Below are 19,020 nucleotides of genomic sequence, written 5' to 3'. Positions count from 1 at the left end.
TTTGCAAGCAGCTTTGGCTGACAGCAGAGTCCCCTCTAATACTGGCTCACAGTTGTGGTTTAAATGCCTTAAAGAGAAATACCTGACCTGTGTTGGAAGTGCTAACACAGTCTGAGTGTGGCAAAGGAAAGTCATCCCTAAGGGTGAGGGCTGAGAAACCTACCTGGAAAGCTTTAAGGTAATGGAGAATAATGGGCCTTCAGCATCCATCTGTGTTAGCTCTTGTGCCACCACCTCCCGCTCCCTCAAGTGGGACTTCTGAGAATCCCTGCTGTTGGGAAGTTGAAAGTACCATGGGCTGTATGGGTAGAAGCCGGAGGAGTGCTGGTTATGAAGAATGATGTGTGAGATTTGTTTCGTATGTTTTCAGACCAGACCTACAGGACATGATTCTTGGTTTACTTGCACTGTTTTCTTGTGTGTTGTCCAAAGAGAAGTTGTGCCTTGACAAGACCAGAGGAAGTGCCTCTTGCAGCTCCTATTAAATTAGGGAAATGGCTCAGATGCAAGTTTGAAGGATGCTTTTTACATGGTAAAAGCAGTGCACACACCTGGTGCTGGCACAGGACAGGGATGGGTCTGATTTAAAGTCAGTGAAGAAGCTTTGCAGCCAGCAGCTGCCGTTGCAGGTGGGAGCAGGCTGGCTCTGGAGCCACTGGGTATGGAGGGGGCTTCACGGATGGGCAGGAGATTGTGCAGTGCTCATGCAGGGGTTTTCCCATTGTGAACTTGCTGATGCGCCCTCACTGCAGGCGTACATTATGTTGTGTTACGGTTTTTGTCATGTTTCATTTACACTTTTATAAGTCCCACAGATATTTAAATACTTTTTGAAGAAGTGCCAGCTGGACAGATGGCAGTTGTACATGCTGCTGCACACAAAGTGCTGGTGGTGTGGTGAGCATCCCTGGGAAGAGAAATGCAACTGGTGGAGCAAAAATCGGGTGACAACAGGGCTCTGTTGTCCTGTTGACAAGGAGCAAGATGGGTGGGTGCTCTCAGTAGACAGGGTAGGATCCAGGGGAATCAGCTGCAGGCACTGGGCAGAGTGGACAGGCATGTGAACATGAGTGCTGGGGTAGAATTTACTGTTAGGTTTGCAGTAAAAGTCAATCTTTTGCTGATCTCTGCTGGTCGTTGTGCTTGTAAGTTCACACAAACTCAACTGATTTGAGGGTATCATTTGTCCTGATGATAAGAGATGATGGCAATGCAAAGGGATTGTTTCTAAGTGGCTGCTAAAGGTGAATTTGCTAAAACCACCACTCAGAGATTTGGACCTAAGGAATATTGTAGCACTTCTTGTCAGTAACGTACTGAGCATATTGCATGTGTGCAGAAACTGTTCTACATACCTGCAGTTTTTGAGGTGGTTTATGATTTGGAGGGTCACCACCTTAGTCATGACAGATGGTCTCTGGCATGGCACAGCCACAGACACTGCTGTGATGCACCATATGGGACATTTGATGGTCTGTGCTCTGCAGGAAGCTGGACTAAATAGTTTTCATTCCCAATAGCTTGGCACCTCCAGTTCCCTGTTTCTCTCTCTTTCTACATCTCTTTGTGATGTTGCCTTTGTCCTTCCCTCGTGATCCCTGAGTGTGTACACACTGAGGTCTGTGAAGGTACATGGACCAGCAGGAAACTGTGTGTTTGCAATCACTCACTATGCAGCAGAGTGTTTCCTGTTATTCAACTGCCTTCAAATGTGACTTGAATGTATATTCCTTCCTGGTATTGTGTGTCTGTGGGATCCCTTTGTGCTGAGCTCAAGGGAGATGGACAGTCTTAGGCCAAATCAGCTTACTATCTTTGTCCTTCCTATTTGAGTGTTTTTCAGCCTCAGAAAATGCGTTTAGCTGAAAGTACTGGTATTTTTCCAAGTGGTGCCTTTCGATGTTCTTGGCTGCTATGTTTTAACTGCAGCTGTTTGTTGAAGAGGCCAATGTCCCTGTGGTGGCACCAGCACCTTGCGTCACTGCTGTCTCAGGTGTGCAGGGTCCTGCACCACACCACAGAGCTCTTGAGATGTTACCCCCTCCTCCCATTCAGACCCAGAGCTCCAGGGGTCCTTGACTGGAGCTGCTCAGCCAGACCATATGGAGCAGCACGGTGGACGAGGAGACCTTACGCTGCAGTAATCAGAGCGTGGCACCAGCTCAAGTCTTCAATTAAGTCTGCTTTTGTTTTCTGCTTCAAGGCTTGGTCTGTTGGCAAGTGCAAGTAATGTCTTGTTCTTTGGTTTTAGTGGACCGTAATAAACCTGAGTGGAGAGAAAGTCACCTGAGCCATAAAGAATTGAATGTTTCCAGTGTCTGCCCATCCCATAAAACAGCACAAGTGTCCCACTGGTGCAGTGGTTGAATGTGCTCTTTGCAAGCTGGCCTTGCGTTTAACACCACCTCTTCCAGCTTTGAAAGGAGGAGTAGTTGAGTCATGGCAATCATTTTGCTGTTTTTGGAGCCCATGAATTAGGTTGCTGTCTGGCAGCACTGCTGAGGTGGCCAAATAGGTTTTGTATGGCAAGAGCTGCCCCGTCCTTCCACAAACCACAAACAAGGCAATCAGTCTGGGGTGAATCCAGGGATCACAGGGGAAGAACAGGGGCAGCATCAGAGAGAGATGTAGGAAGATGACTGATAAAGAAATGGGAAGTGCCAAGTTAATCTCTCGAAACAATGAAATCAGTGCCCAGCACTGCTCCAACTGAGTTTCATGAGTTTAGAAACCATTTGCACAGTTACCTGGTGGCATGCGAAGAGTGAAGCAGATCTGTGTAAGGAGATAGTCCATTAACTGGAAGAGAGGAGTGCAGCAGAACCTTCCTGTCCTCAGTTACCCACAACAGTTCTGTGCACTCAGAAAGGCTGTGCGTTAGTCAGCATCGTGACAGGATGCCAAACTGGGGGACAACTGGTTTATGTCCTCAGTTCTAATTGTTTACATGCTGAACAGAGCAGATGTAGATGGGCATTTTGGTACTGGCGTCCTCAGCAGTCTCCTACAACATCTAATCCCTGTCTCTGCGTGCTCAGAGCTGGGGAGCAGCGCAGGGCCACCAGGTTGCTGCTGGAGGTGTTGGGGCAGTGTGAGGCTGGGATATTTCAGTGCCTGTTCCTTCACCAAATGGGTGGAAACAAACCCCTCAGCTCTTTGCACAGCTTGGATATAAGCTTAGATTTTTGCCAGCTCAACTCACAGCCTAAATTAAGCACATGTTGTGTCTAATTCTCATTTGGAACAGTAATGGAAGCAACAAAACAGCTCATGGATTGGAGAAGTGTAATGCTTTTGGTGTGTGGAGTTCCTGGATGAAGAAGCACCGTGGGGCTCTAGGCCCAGTTGTGGGTTTTCAGCTGCTCACAGAATCAGGCTTCAAATGCTTGGTCCCAGGAGGATTTGGTTTCTTCTTTCACTGCTAGATCCTTGAGCCATAGAAAATCTTGCAAAGCACTGCAGTGTGTCCAAAGCGTATGAGAACTGTTGTCGTTAATGTAGGGGTTTGTTTGCTGTTTCCCTTAGTTTTAGTAATATACACCAAATCAGTGTAGTTCTGCCCACACTGAACTGGAGCGCTTCTGCTGCAGCTGCTGGGCTGGTTTCAGATTTTCCTTTCTCCCCGTTGCTCCATCAGACCCTCTCAATGGAACCGCGCCGGGTGCTTTCCATCCTCACCACGTCCGGAGCCCCGGCTCGTCCCTGGCGCAGGGGCCGCTGCTCCGTGCGGAGGGTGCCGGCTCCATGGGCTGTGCTGGGCTCCGGAGCCAGCGCCGGGTGCAGCGTTGGGGTCCCCCCCCCCGGAGCTCCCCACTGCTGGTGCGAGCTGGGGCTCGGCTGTTGCCTGGTAACTGCAGCCACGTTTGGAACGTTCCGCTGCAGCTGAGCCCCCGGTGGCGCCTGGAAGGAGCGGCTGCTCCCCAGGAACGGTTCTTCCTCAGCATCAGTTGTTCCTTGGGAGCGGTTGTTTCCCAGGTGCGGTTGTTCCCAGGTGGGGTTGTTCCCCAGGTGCTGTTGTTCTCCTGGTGCTGTCGTTCTCCTGGCTCGGTTCCATTTCACTCGTGCTCCAACAAAGTCTTTCAGCTCCAGCTTCCTTTTTTCTGCTCCTTTCCTCACATCTGGTCCCACAAAGGGGACAGTGTCGCATGCCCGGGAGTGCAGCCCTTTCAGTCTCCCGTCTTGGCCCTTTGGGGACCACTTTAGGGATGAGATGTGAGTGTGCGTCATCCTGATCCTGCAGGACGGGGGCTCCCTTTGGGAAGGTGGTGGATCTGCAGTGTTAGTGGGAACAGAGTTTAGCTTCTGTTTATTGCCTTTGCCCTCTGCCACTCTTAGGAGATGCCCTGGTAATGCATTTGCTGTGAAATCTGCCTGAAACTCTTGAAGAAGGTGAAATAGGATGAGGGAAAAGAGATTTTCTAGAATAAATTGGAGAAGAAACATTTCCTTGGCAGTTTCCTTTCATTGGTTTTTATTTGATTTGGACTTTCACTGTGATGAACATCAAATCTATAAAAGTTTCTGTGCATCAAAAAAGTGCCAATACATAAACCAAGAAATGCTGCTCCATAGCACAATTAAAAGCAGGTATAACTCCAGCCCGTCAGTGCTCTTTTGGGAGGTAGCGCTGCCTGACAGGAGTAAGCACCACTCACACGTTTACAAACATCTGCCAGAATTATTTCCTGAGGCAAGGGGACATCCAGCACAAGCTCTTGGCTGAGTTCATCCTGGCTTTCAGGGCTGTGCATGTAAAGAACCATAGATGCTTCCAGGAAATACCCTCTCGTGCTGAAATGCCTTGGTGGGAACTGGGCTGGAGGAAGCAGCACCCGCTTGGTCTCCACCCATGACAGAGGCTGTGAAACATAAGCATGGATGTAATAAATCTGGGAACGGAAAGAGCCCGCTCACACTCGGTACCTCAGGGGCTTGCTCAAGACCAGCAGCACAGGAGTCAGCCACTGCTCAGAGCTGGCGCGCTCTGAGAGCTGGAGCCAGACCTTCCAAGCCCACACTTAGTGTCCTTTTAAGAACTATTCATTCATCAGAGCATTTCATATAATCTGGCAGGAAATTATATTTACGATGCTTTTAGCTCCATTTGGGACATTTTTTAAATACTACTTCTGGGATGTAAATTATTTAAAAATCATCAATTTAGTTCTTTACATGAAGAGATGAAAGCTTAACCAAAAAGCTTTCCTGTTCATGGCACTCAAATTCTGGGGGAGATCTATGTGGTTTGCTTAATTGAACACCTAAGGAAAAAAGAGCTTGGCCTCATAACATTTTAGTAGAACTAAATGTTAGATTTATTTAGCCCCATTGACTTTTGAAATACAACCACTAACAGCATCTGTTTAAATATTGTCCTCCAGAATGGCTAAAGCGTTTTAGCACTAGGCATTAAATCCCCTTACGGAGTACTTGCTATACCCGTGTCCCTTGCACAGCCTCTCCAGCGCTCCGGCCGCTATTCCCAGCAGTGGGGCAGGATGGGCTCCCCTAAGGAGGAGGTGTTGGGTTTGGAGGAGGCAGCTCAAGGCCCCCATCCCTGCAGCAGGGATCCCCTGGGGGTGCAGGGGGAATGATGGGGCTCAGGACAGAGCCTGGAGCCCTCCTGCTCCCCATTGCCCATTCAGAGATGGGGAAGTGCCATGGCAGTGCTTGGTGCCAGCTCTGCATCCGCTTCTTCCCAGCAGCCAGCCTGTTCTGGGTACCAGCAGGGCTTGTCTTGTGGTGTAACCTTCTGGTCACAGCCCTTGTCCCTTGTCCTGAGGTGATGTTTTGGGTTGCGTATGATTCTTTTGTCTTGGTAGTTATTCCAAAGAAATAATGGCAGCAGTGCCTAAGAGATACTTGAACATATGGCAGATATACAGCAGACATAAACAACCTCAAAGACCAAAGACAAATGTGGAAATAAAGCCAAATAAAGGATGACTGTACGGATACAATTTTCCTCTCTGAATGTATCCAATCCCAAACTAACCCTCAGGAAGGAGGTGTGGGGTGGAGCCACAAAACTGGCTGCTCCAAGGAAGGGACTGCACTAATTGCACAAGAGAATTGCAGTGAATGGTTTTGACATTCTTTCAAAACCAAAATACATCTGTCGTGAATAAGAGTGTGAGAACTTGCTAAATATTCATGAATCTGAGTTTTCTTTTGTTCCAGTTATTCAGGCAGAATATGGGATGTTTCCTCCCTACCAGTTACTGACTGGCTGGTCCCTGTTGGTGCAGACCTGAGGGCAGGAGGACACACTTCCATCAAGGTGCTGTGCCTGATGCTGACCTTAAAATCAGTATGTGAAGAGGTGGTGGTTGCAGGCGAGTGTCGCTGCAGATGCACTGGAAACGCTGGATTCCCCATCGTCGGTACATTAATTCCATTTTCATTTGGGAGCTTTGTTGTCGGTGAACTCATTAAATTGTGACCTGCAAGCAAGACTTGCATTTATGCTCTGGAAAAGTCAGCATATTTGCTATAGGTTATTATACTCCTGAGGCTGGAGTTGTTTAAATGCATGTGATGAGAGGGCTGTTTAGAAATATTTCAAGAAAGAACTATAAAAGCAGGTTCCAAGGGTACTTTTTTATGGCCAGAATCTGTTCTCTTGCCTAAATGTGACATACTAAAAAGGCAGCACTCTGTTTATAAAACCAGCGTGGAATCGCAATGCCTGTGCTCATTGTTGCTGATGAATAGGGGGTGGCAGCAGCACTGATGGAGCTTGCTTGGAGGTTGATTTGCCTCAGTTATTGCTTTCTTTAGGAGGACTTGATGCCTTTTTTTGTGTGTGACTTCCAAGTGATGCTGGAAATCCCAGATCCAGCACAAGGTGCAGTACATCCAGAGGGACTCTGCGGAATCCCACAGGAATTTATTCCCTGTGTTTAAAGGGCATGGGGAATAAATAAGGAATTGAAGTGGGGAAAATACAGGAAACACAGCAGGATCATCTTAGCGCAGCAAGATGGTGATTGGGCAGTTGAAAAGCCTCCTCCTGAACAACTTCTTTATTCTTAACTTTATCAACAGATGTATTTCCACTGGGACCATTATCACACTGAGCTGTATCGCTCTGCCCTATTCTCCAGCCTTTTTCCCCTCTCCTCACTTTTAACCTTAACCACTTAACTGGGTATTAGATTATTGTAGGATGGGTTTTTTTCTTCAGAAGTCTTCCAATTTGTTTCAGTTGATGAACAAAGGACTCAAATTTCCTTTTAAGCACTAATTGGGAATGTGCTTTGTACTTCAAGGGAAAAATGCTCTGAACATCCTTGTGCTGCTGATGGGCTGAGGATATTTACATGACTTATGGTTCTGTTCTGTTATTAAGCTGCAGCACAAGTTTTGACCCTGTTGTCAGGGAGAGAAAGCAGCAGCTATTACACAACCCGGTGCCATTTGAGACTAACCAAGTTCAGGTTTTGTTGCAATTATGGGGCTGCTTGGTTTGCCAGTGTCAACAAGCTGCACTCCATTGACTGGCTGGGCGGATCTTGCTGGTTTGTGCTCCCCATGTATCCCATTGTCCTGCAGCAGCTGGTGCTTTCCTGCAGGATGCTCTCACTGCCCCCGCAAAGGAACACCCTTTGTAGAGACTAAAGTAATAGGGTTTCCAGAAATCAGTGATACACAAAACCTGGACTACTTCAGCCTCAAGCTCAACCACTGGATCACTGCTGCTAGTTTTGACGGCTGAGGCCACTTGAGGTTGCCTGCTCCTCCCTGGTGGCGGTGAGGTGCAGCGCCAGCAATGCCCTCGAGTGCCGGTTTCTGCTGGAGAAGCAACAAACGTTGACAACGAACATAAGGACAACCTAACCGGGGTGTTAGTGGCTTGTGTGTAAAGCTGAGCTTTGGTTCAGGTGCAAAGGTAAGGGTTAGTGTGTGTTGTGGATCAAAGATGGAATACTTGGGATCAGCTGCAAAAAATCTTTTTCTTCTGTTTTCAACCTAATCAGGAAACAGTTCTGTTGTCTTTGGTCTAACGTTCTAGCATCCTGAAACTCAGCTTTGTCGAAACCAACCTAGGGAGCTCAAAAACTGACCTGAGAGGAGCATCTCCTCATCCCGGTTTGGTTCCAGCTACTCACTGCATCCCAGGATATTTGACAGTACTGCTTCTGATAGCATTTTCACAGCCAAGGTCAGAGCTCTTAAAATCTCCTGGAAGGATACGATTTCCAATAGCAATTTTTCCTGTAATAACACTGTGGTTCCTCCTCTTCCTGCCTTCCAGTGCACCTCAAGCTGACTCAGCAGACTCCCAGTGTCAGTGCAGTCCCTCTCCTCTCAGCAGCTTAGTTCCTTTATTTTGGTTTGGGTTTTCTTGGTGATATCTGAACTTCTTCATCTAACCCAGGGCTCTCTGGAGCACTGAATTGATGAGCCTTGCTCCTCAAGCTCTTCCTTTCAAACAGGAAGCGATGAATGACTTCATTTCACTGCGTGAGCTCTGGGGCTGCTGTCTGGTTTGGCACCGATGTAACTGGCAGGTGTCTGAAGAGCTCCTGACAGAGCCGGTGCTGTCAGCTCTGCGCATGGGTCTGAGGGAAATTTACACACAGTGGTGGCTTCTTCACTTCTGGAGTCCAACCAGGAATTTAACTCAGTAAAGCAATTTATTGTCCCCGCTCTTAGGCCAGTACTCACCAGGGGGCCAATTAAAATAGTGCAGTGCTTGTTAATAATAACTCAAAGTAACTTTTCAGTTCAGTTTTGGTTTATTTAGGGATGCACACTGGGACATTCCCAGCATGCTTCAAAAGACCAAGTGCACTGCGTGGACCAGACCTACCTCAGGTTCTCCACTCCTTTAAGGGTGACTTCCAGGGCAGCAGATGGCTGTTTTACTGAGCCTCAGTGGAAATACCAATAAATTAAGGAGAAACTAGCACAAGGCTTATGTGTCATTTACATCCCACTTCACTTCTGGGGGCTGAAGTGGAATTTCAGTTAAAATGCTGTTCTGGTTCTTTGCAGCTCTGATGGACGGTGTCTCTGCATTAGTAATGTACTATGTAATAAACCCGTGGCGTGATTTACATACATCACTAAGTAAATGGACACACATCCATGAGTCTCATAAACTAGTGAAGCTCCAGTGATTTCATTCTCACAGTTAATGAGTTGCTAGAATTAATTACAAATTTGGTTGATGATATTCACCTATATATGTCTTTATTTAAACCTCTCCCCTTCAAAAAGTGAGCACGTGCTTACGTTACTTGTCCTCAAGGCAACTCTGACGTGTGTTTTGTTTCAGATACGTGAGGCGTCCCTGCCCATGGCAGGGGGATTTGCCACTTGATGATCTTAAAGTCCTTTCCAACCCTAACTATTCTATGATTCTATGATTAAATCTTAGTAATCTCCATGGTATCCTTTGCTGAAAAGGGGGATTGTCTTTAGCTGTGCTTTAGGGTGTCTGTGTGCGGTGGCAGCTTTTGTGTCTGATCAGAAAGTATGGGTATTTTGAGGGGGGAAACAATTATTTTCTTAGGCCCATTGACAGAGCTGGCAGATGTAAAACTGTTTCATTCCCTTCCTGCTGGCTGTTGCTCATGCACACACAATGCCTCTGGCCTCTGGATGTGGGGAATTCCTTGGGAACCCCTCAAGATAAAGGCATCTGTCAGGTCAGGGCCTGATTTCGTCTTGATCTGAAAACGCATCAGCCCATGGGAGCTCTGGGACTAGGTGCACTCTGATGGAGCTGTACAGGACGGGTCCTGAGGGACCTCCTGCTGCTGGGGGTAGAGTGGGCCTGGTACAAGGCACAGCCTTTGTGCACTTGCTTTGCTGGAGGACTTTAGAAAATATCCCATTTTCATCTCTTGGACTAAAAATGCTTCCTGCCTCCAGTGCGGCTCTTGGACACTTCAGCTTTCCTTGAAGCTCTTCCCCAGGTGGTTTATCTTTGGCAAATACAAGTTTTGCTCTTCTCTGCAGCCTGGCCTCCCACCAGTGCTGTGATCCACACCCCCAAAGTCTCGGGTTCAGAAGGCTCACACTGAGCTTCCCTGAGCGTGTGTTCAGCTGACTCCATAAGGACGTATCATAAGCTCTACCAGTTTGGTACAATGATAATTTTCCTTAAAAAGTGGCTGTAAGTGTGAATTTAATCTACTTATTTTTGATGTCCAGTGAAGCTTTAGACAGCAATTTAATCATTATTATTGCTATTGTACAGCTGCTCTCTGGAGGAGCTTAAACCCTCTCAAAGAGGGAACCAACATAATGAGTCTGACAGAATTTCAGAGGGAGCGATTAAATTCAGGATAATGAGTTCTGCTGAATTTTTAACACTAGTGTAACAATTCACACCACTGCAGCCTGTTCATCCTGGCCTCAGACTGAAATGTGCGGCTGGGAGCTGGGCTGTGCAGGTGTGTGCTCCGCCAGGGCTGTTCCTCGTAAGACAGAAAGACCTCGTAAGACAGAAAGACCAAGACAAAATGCTGCACGTCCCTTGCTGCCAGCCAGCATTCTCACATTCCATGCCTGTGCCAGGCACACCTTGAGCCCCACATGAGGGTATGGGGGTGTCTGTTGTATTCTTTCCTGTAGCTGAAGGGAAGGTCCCAAACTCTGTTAGGGGAATGCAGCTGCTGGACCAGGATTTCTTCCATCCGAAATGATGCACGGGTGAGAGAAAGCAGAAAGCACAAACCAGCTCACACTTGATAAAAGAGAAGCAGCAGCCCCAAATGCTGCTGTTAATTCTCGTTTAATCAGCCCACCCTACTGCTCCAGCCCACACAGAACATCGGTTTCTAAACCCATCTTCGAAATGTGGCATTGGACTTGCATTGGCTGAGAATGCACAATACATCTAATGGTTGCCTAATCTGTCATGTGTCTTTTTCCTGGTGTGATGATGTGGCAGGGTGAAAGCTGAAATGTCTCATTTATTAGCTCAGTATTAGGAAGTATAAGGATGCAATTAGGATTTGGAAAAATTAGGTTAAATACCCATTTCCTGATGCAGGGACATTAAGGCTCATCCTGTTTCACATTAAGCTCTGGACTGGAGGGCAGGCAGGTCAGCAGCCCTGTAATGGGTGCAAATGCCACTGGACATGCTTGAGAGCTCAGGAGTTTAACTCCAGCTAATCTGACTCATGAAGACCTGCAGGAGCCCTATGTCTTCACACTGTCACTGCAGGCTAAATTGCCCTTGTCCTTGCTTCTCCTTGGTAAGCCAAATCCTGTTTGCAGTTCAGATCTCACCAGCTTCTTGGTGAAATGGATGGTCTCCATTGCTGCTGTCCTGCCCTCACTCTGACTCTTTTCCATTCCCTTTCTCGGTCTCTCACCCCTGTCTAATACTGTGGCACATGAAGGCACTGCCCCCATCCCCACCGCGCTTATGAGAGGCGCACACTGCCAAAGCCTCCCTATGCCTGGCCAATTAAATCTGCTTCTTTCTGGGTGCTTGGATCAGCTTTCCTGAAGGGCCTGATGTTTGGAGATGCTATAACCTCTCTGAGCAAAGAATTACATTGCTGGGCTCTAAATCTTTGAGCCAGCTTGGGAATGCATATTCCCAGGATAAACAGGACTGTACAGGGGAGAAGTTCTTAAGCAGGTAATAGTAACTGTACATTGGTTATTTTCGAGTGCTGGGGTGAAATGGAGCAAACCCTCCCAAATCCAACCGTATCCATAGTCCTGCACCCCTGCAGAATCATGGGATGACTTTCAGTGTGGAGTCAGGAGCTGTCGGTTTGCAGCTAAGAACCACTCTCTGTTGATGGACCCGTGGCATTTCCTTTGAAATGCTGATGAATCGGCACAGCTTTGTCTTGCTGATGAAATTCAGCAGCTAATTGGTCCCCAGACAAACCGCCTTTGGATGAGGCAGGGCCTGTGGACGAGGCAGAGCCTTTGTCCTGGAGAGGACCCTCAGAAAACCAGTTTTTTTCTTGAAGAAAATATTTTAAAAATACAGTTACTTTCCACTGTGTCCCCTGGCAAACGGGGAGTGATGTTGTGTAAATGCTCCTTGAAAAGCATCCTCGAGATGAGATCATTAGGATATAAAAAAGGTTTCTTAACAGAGGCAGCTTTTGTTGGAAACCTTCACTGGTGGTAGATTGGGAGTAATTAAGTGCAATGTAATTTAATGACTCAAAACAACACAGAGCCTTCGGCGCAGCTGCTGCTGAGCCCGCAGCTCCTGGAGAAACCTCCTTGTCCGAACTGAGCCGCAAAAGAGGGGCTGCTCCGGGGGCAGTCCCTGCCGCGGCCGCTCTCCGGTGCTGTGCCGGTGCGACCCCCGCTCTGCGCTGCGCTGCCCCCATCCCACCGCGCTGCGCTGCCCTCATCCCCACCGCGCTGCGCTGCCCCCATCCCACCGCGCTGCGCTGCCCCCATCCCCACCGCGCTGCGCTGCCCCCATCCCCACCGCGCTGCGCTGCCCCCATCCCCACCGCGCTGCGCTGCCCCCATCCCCCCCGCGCTGCGCTGCCCCCATCCCCACCGCGCTGCGCTGCCCCCATCCCCACCGCGCTGCGCTGCCCCCATCCCCACCGCGCTGCGCTGCCCCCATCCCCACCGCGCTGCGCTGCCCCCATCCCCACCGCGCTGCGCTGCCCCCATCCCCACCGCGCTGCGCTGTCCCCATCCCACCGCGCTGCGCTGCCCCCATCCCCACCCCGCTGCGCTGTCCCCATCCCACCGCGCTGCGCTGTCCCCATCCCCACCGCGCTGCGCTGCCCCCATCCCCACCGCGCTGCCTTGCACTGCTTTCATCCCGCTTCTCTGCCCTGGCCTGGAAGCTACTGGGGACACTGACACCGGGTCACTGTGTCCGGCAGTCTTGGCTGCTGTTCTGCGTTCCTGTTGTCACCAACAATCATGTGCATCCTCTGGGTGTGCCTCCTAACCCTCCTCGTGCTGCTGAGTGCAAGTGGTGGTTTCTACACCAAAGTGGAAAACCCAAATGCAAACGAGAAACAGTGTTGGCAGTGATTTACACGGGAAGTGACTCTGCTGCGGGTGCTGCGCTCCAGCTGAGCGATGTACAGGAGTGTTCTGGAGGACAGTCAGTCTTGTGGTGCTTTCTAATTCCTCCTAGAGACACATGAAGATGAGAAGTTAATTTTCATGTCTCTTCTGTAGCTGCTTTATAATTAATTTCTCTGAACCAGTTTGTTTTTCTGCTGCCAGACCCTTCAACACTTATATGTAAATTATCAACATCTGACGCTTGCTTTCTTTGGAAAAGAATACAGGGCAATCATCAGATAAAAGTCATTACATATTCAGAGCTATTCTGCTTCACTGATAATAAAACATTCTTAGGGGAAGGTGACCTTTTTACAATAGACTTATTAATGTCAAGGACTTCAGAATTGTCTTTTCTCATTACAAGTCTTACCAAAAGCCTTAAAAAGAGTGAAGTTTATGATCTTAAATATATGTCAAATCACAGTTCTTAAAGACATTTTCACAGAATGTTATTTATATCACCCATTTTTTGTGTTTTCTGTGGCAAGTATTGAGAAGTTTAACAGGACTCTATGTTCATGATGGCTTCTGCTTCTGGCCTCATTCTAGGGGTTCCAGAGAAGGTTTCCAACACTTGTGGTCATGGCCTTGGAGATCTTCCCTGGCTGCCTCTGTGCTTCCTTTGAGATGGACTCATCCGAACTGCTGCCTCTGTTGAGGAGCGAGGAGTGGGGACAGTTTGAGGTGAGGACATACACAATTGTTCTGCCAAGCGAACTAATGAGAACTCTGCTGTATTATTTAAAACAGGGTTTAAGAAAAAGCTGCTAGTGCCAACCGTAAACAGGGAGGAGGATGTTCACTTCCCCGGGGAAGGATTAGCTCCTCTTTGAGAGGAATTAGAGCACCTGCTGCATTAAAAATGCGCATGTAAGAAGCCAGTCCCAAAGCAGCTCACTTGGAGGGCACAGGCTGGTGAGAGGCCCAGAAAGATGCAGGGTGTAAGGCTGCAAGCTCAGGGACGTTTTGTGGGAAAAGAATAAAAGTAAAGTCTGGTTGGTGGTTATTTCATGTGATTGTCTGGTTAAATGAGCTGGTTTGTGAAACTGGTGTGGAAGCGGAGGAGAGGATTTGGAGTGTTTTAACTGAAATGTGTGACAGGCTTTAGCAAAGGAAGAAGAAAGAGGAAAGAGAAAAGTGGGACTTAACTTCATAAATTTATCTTTGAAAACATTCACAGGATTGAAAGGTGAGCCCATTTACCCAGTGAGTTACAGTGACAATGCAAGTGACAACTTGATAGGTCTCTGTCATCAAATATTCCCATACACATGAGGAGAACATCAACTCCTTCACTCTGAAAGTGTTTTTGTGTGGTTCTTGCTCTGTGCAGTTGTTCTGGGAAATGGATGGATCCTTCTCCCTGCCACGGAGGAGTAACTGCTGCAATTGGTGATGCTAAAGCAGGCACCAGCCACCTCTCCTGCCTTATCACACCTCTGCTGGCCGGTTTGTGTCTGGTGCTGCCTGAAGTGGAAAGCTCCCATCCTGCCAGGGGAGCGGTTTAACCTGCGCTCGATGGGATCACTGTTAATCCTCCGCTGGCTGACTCTGTCTCCAGTGATGGATGAAGATGAGGTGAGCAGTGAGGCTCGTCATGGTGCTGAGCTGCCATAAGCCACAGCGCACCCCTGTCAGCAGTGGTCTCCTGTTGCCCCAAGTGCAGGGGCACGTAAGCCCCAGCATTCCCAGGGCCCCATTGCCCAGGGACAATGGCCACCTGCAAAGAACCTTTATCAGAGAACGGCCTTTCTTCTTCCCTCTGAATCTTCTGGCTTTCCTGTGAGCGTTGGTGACATTTCTCACCCAAAGTCTCTTCCATTGCACTGGTCCAGGATATAGGGAGCCCACTGTATGGTCTTAGTTGAGCAGAGTTACCTTTATCTTATGGGAGATCACCACTGCCTGGGCATCCGTGTCAGCATTGTGTCCCTCAGTGTGATATCTGTGTTTAAAATTGATCCCTCTAGTTTGTCTGCCATAGGAAGTCATTTTAATTGTATCTGCAATCAGGGTGTCGGGTCCTCCAGTGCCTCTGGGACTTCCAGAAAAATAAAGGACCTTGATTAATGCAATCACAACAGCGAGTGAGCCAGGACTTTGTAACTGCAGGGAGCCTTGACAGTGTCTGCTGAATATGTTGAGGGCAAATTATCCGTGGCATATTATTTTGATCACTTCCTTCATTATTTGGTCTTAATCCTAACTTGATACCTTAGGCTAGATGATACAATTCTCCCATTGCAAACAAATGATACTCCCCACTCTGAGGGTTTCGGTTGCTCTTGCCAATGTGATTTCCTGGAGGTGGGCTTCTCCTCCTGCCCTTCCAAGCCATGTGTTTTTCATGGCTCTGATTTTTCTGCAGCTATTTTTCCATAGCACGAAAGCAGAAATCAGACCTAACAAATCTGCTTGGTTTTTGTCTGAGGCAGCTGTGCTGGGACAGAGCCCATCGTTCAGATCTGTTACCTTTTACACAACAGAGATAAGTTAATTACAGGGCTTTCCCCTGACATCCAGGCTCTTGCCTGCGAATGTTCACATAAAAGATGAATGACAATGAGATTCTCATTAGAGGTTGATGAATTAGCCTTTTCACTTCAGTTACAGCAAAGTCTGCTTCATGGTCAACAGCCTCGTTTAGGCCCAGACATACTTTTTCCTCTCTTTGAATTCAAATCGAACAGTTTTGTCAAACGACTTCTGGTCCAATACATTATTTTGCACTGCCCATTACAGTTTTTCACTTTTCCAGGGAATTTGCTGCACTGAATTCCCAGGAAAAATATTAGTCAGGAACAGCATCTTCCTCCTTTTCTTGAGTGCAGTGTGCTGCAAAACTAAGGCTGCCTTGAGTAAAAGCCTTCTGTAAAGCAAAGAAGGACCAGAAAACATCGCCTCTGCAGTCCTGGGCATGACCCTCCAGTGAGGGACCTGCAGCTGCCTCAGCCCCTCTGCTTGCCCACGGTTTGGTGTCTCAGCAGACAAAGCTGCTGAGATGGGGTGGAGGGGAGTTGGCCCTGTCCCGTGTCCTCTTGCTCTGCCTCTGTGGTGTTGGGTGTTTGGGGAGCTTGGAAGCGAGACCGAGCCATGAGGTCTTCAGCTTTACCAAGGGAGAGATACTCTGAAATCCTGCGCATCTTAATGCAGTGCCTCTTTCCAGTCTCTGTTGTGCTTCCTGCATGGCAGTGTTTTCATTCTGCTGCTATTTGTTCGTTTTAAGTAGCAAAAGCTTAAAATAACATAAATATTGTCTTTGGCTGGAGTGGATGTGGTGACACAAAGCCAGAAGGAACAGAAACCAATTATCCTGCACTAAAGCCAAGCGGGATGACAAGAGCTGCATCAGCCCATGGGCGTCCTGATGGAGCTGGGGGGACGCGGCTCCCACAGGCACCCCGGCTCCACCAGGCTGTGGGGACTGAGAGCTGCTCCTGCTGGTCTGCACAAGGCTCCCAGTGCTGCCATTGAGTCCCGGTTCTGGCACACGATGAACGTTTCCTCTTTGGGTGGATGGGGTGAAGCTGTAGGATTCCAAGAGTGGGAAGGCAGCGTGTGCTCAGGTCGTGTGCTGGGTCCTGGGGAGAGCTGAGATCTGTTGGTCTGATGGTTTGTGTCTCTGACAGCAGTTTTCCCAGGTGATTTGAAAAGCCATTGTCTACACAAAACCAAGGGCAAAGTAACCATTCGTTACAAAGAAAGAGCACTGTGTTTCTTGCTCGTAGTGCTTGGCAGTTTATCATGTTCATTTGCTTGTATCTTTAAGTGTCAACACCTCCAACAATTTTATTGCACCTGCCTGTGGTCAGAACATTACTAGTGGCAGCTCTGACTGGTGTTTAGGGACAGAAAAAGTCATTTATAACGACCCTAAGTGAAAACATCAAAACGTTGGTAGAAAAATAGCCACAGTATCAAGCTGTCATTATTACGTGTCAGTGTTGCCTGTACATCTTTTCTGTGTATCCTAATGCTTCCCAGGCCACACTTCACTTTGACAGCTCCTCTTGGTTTTAAGAGGTTTGTGTGCTTTTGGAAGTACAGAAAGGGCAGACAACAGGGGAAGGGGCTCACAAGGCACCGCGGGTGCTGCTACTGCAGGAATGAGTAATCTCGTGTGGGAAATCCCGAATTCAACAGATGTAGAAGGGTTGCTGGATGGAATTTCCTGGAGTGGAACTAAGCCCTTCGAGGAGTGGCGCTGGCGTCCTGTCCGCAGCAAGCTGACACTTGACTGGCAGGAGGGATCGAGCTGCTTTGCAGGACATGAAATGTCAATACTATTAATTTTATGGTGCAGCAGCCAAAATGCTTGTAACTGTCAAGGACTCCCCTCAAAGTAACATTATTCTGTCTGTGGCGCTGGAGTGCAGACAATTCCACTTGCTTGTGCTTAGACTTCTTTATGTAAAATAATAGTAATAATAATTTTCTTGAGTGCTTTCAAAGGCAGTTTCTGACATTTATCAAAACTGGAAGTTTTTACTGAAATAGAAATTACATCAGAAAATTGTTTCCTTCAAAAAGCATATAAAATATTTTAAGTGTATCCAAATTATCACTTACATCTGTTACCTAAATTATTCCTGACTATGGCAAAATCAGACCTAGAAGGGCATCGTAAATGGATCGAGTGAGGTCATCTGCCCCGTCACCCTTGGTTTTCATTTGGTGGTGGTGCGCTGCATGGTCCTCTGCAGGCTGGTTTGGAAGCACTGGGTTTGAGAAGCTGATGGCCAGGGCTGAGGCCAAGGAGAAGGAAAACTGAATTCCCTGAAGTTGAGCCACTGAGCCCTGGGCAGTGTTTCCTCTTCCCTCCCGAAGACTGTAAACACAGTAAAATTGGTGAACATTTATTTAGTGCAGCACATTTATCTTGTCTGTATTTGGGGTTCTGCTGTGCTTGTTTATGTGCAAGCCCTGGGGAATTGAGATTTAGTGGCACCAATGTTAATTAGAAGTCAATTTTGGTAATCGCTCAAGAAGTGCTTGTATTCCCATCCAGACGTGGAATGAAATCACACCGTGTCACTCTGACAGCCAGGCTCCACGATGCAATTACCATCCTCACGCAGAATATTCAAAGTAATTCCCTGGGGTGCAGTGTAAGGGGAAAAAACCACCACAGCAGACTCTGTAATTTGCTGTTGGACTTTACACAAAGTGGGAAATGAGCAGAACTTCATAAACATCTTATTTTATGTGAGTCTCGCTGACTTGAGGAGCGACGGGCACTGGTGCAGCTGTGCGAAGGAGCCCGGCCCCGGCACACGCTGGTGTGTGGTTATCCACATATCCTGGACCAGGAGCATTCCAGGCCAGGCACGGGCTGCAGGACACTTCTCCCCTGGGTCCTACCACTGCAGCATGTCCTGAGGCCCATTATATGGTTAATATCTGCAAAGCCTGCGATTTCATTGTTTGATATAATTTTATTCAATAAAGCTGCCTCATTGCATAAAGGTCTTGGTATTTAATATTTAATAGCATAAATCCCACGTGAGTGCTAGGCAGAGGATGGAAATTACATTTTAAATTAAGGAGTGCTCAAAGCCTGCTCTTGTTTCTTTCTGCACTGAAAGGCCGACAGCCATTTTCAAGCGCAGTACAGCTTCCAGAGCTGGTGTTTGGGTTCCCTCTCAAAATGGCAAGTTGTCCTCAAAAGATCGGTGGTATTAACTATTTGTGTGCTGAAACAGAGCAGGTGGGAAGTCCGCTCCTGATGGCATTGGTGATGTGAAGGTGCTGGTCCAAGCCCTGCAGCCGGGGTTTCCCCCCAGAGCCACAATGCGCAGGGGATGGCACCGGGCACGGTGTGATGTGGTGCTGTGGGACAGAGCCCATTGCAGAGGTGCCGGTTACTGCCACACGAGGAGCTCATCAGTAGGATATTGGTGTGGCCGGGGTCCCAGCCCAGGGGTCTGGGCAGAGTCAGGCACCTTCCCGGTGGGGTCTGGGCAGGAGCGAGGGTCCCCGGGAGCCTTG

General features: G+C 48.2%; 1 long non-coding RNA gene across 1 annotated transcript in view; it reads left to right on the top strand.

Annotated features, from left to right (window-relative positions):
- LOC130604967 (uncharacterized) overlaps positions 1 to 18,515 on the top strand; it is a 51,445-nt gene extending 32,930 nt beyond the window's left edge. The window contains exons 2-3 of the long non-coding RNA XR_008973578.1: positions 13,582 to 13,716; positions 18,041 to 18,515. This is a non-coding gene — a long non-coding RNA (uncharacterized LOC130604967). The remainder of the gene's footprint in view (positions 1 to 13,581; positions 13,717 to 18,040) is intronic.
- The last annotated feature ends 505 nt before the right edge of the window (positions 18,516 to 19,020 follow it).

This window comes from Pezoporus wallicus, unplaced genomic scaffold (assembly GCF_028554395.1).
Source record: "Pezoporus wallicus isolate ANWC-B61680 ecotype Strahan unplaced genomic scaffold, APGP_CSIRO_Pwel_v1 contig_12814, whole genome shotgun sequence".
Classification (NCBI taxonomy): domain Eukaryota; kingdom Metazoa; phylum Chordata; class Aves; order Psittaciformes; family Psittacidae; genus Pezoporus; species Pezoporus wallicus.
This window is presented reverse-complemented; position numbering and strand designations above follow the sequence as displayed.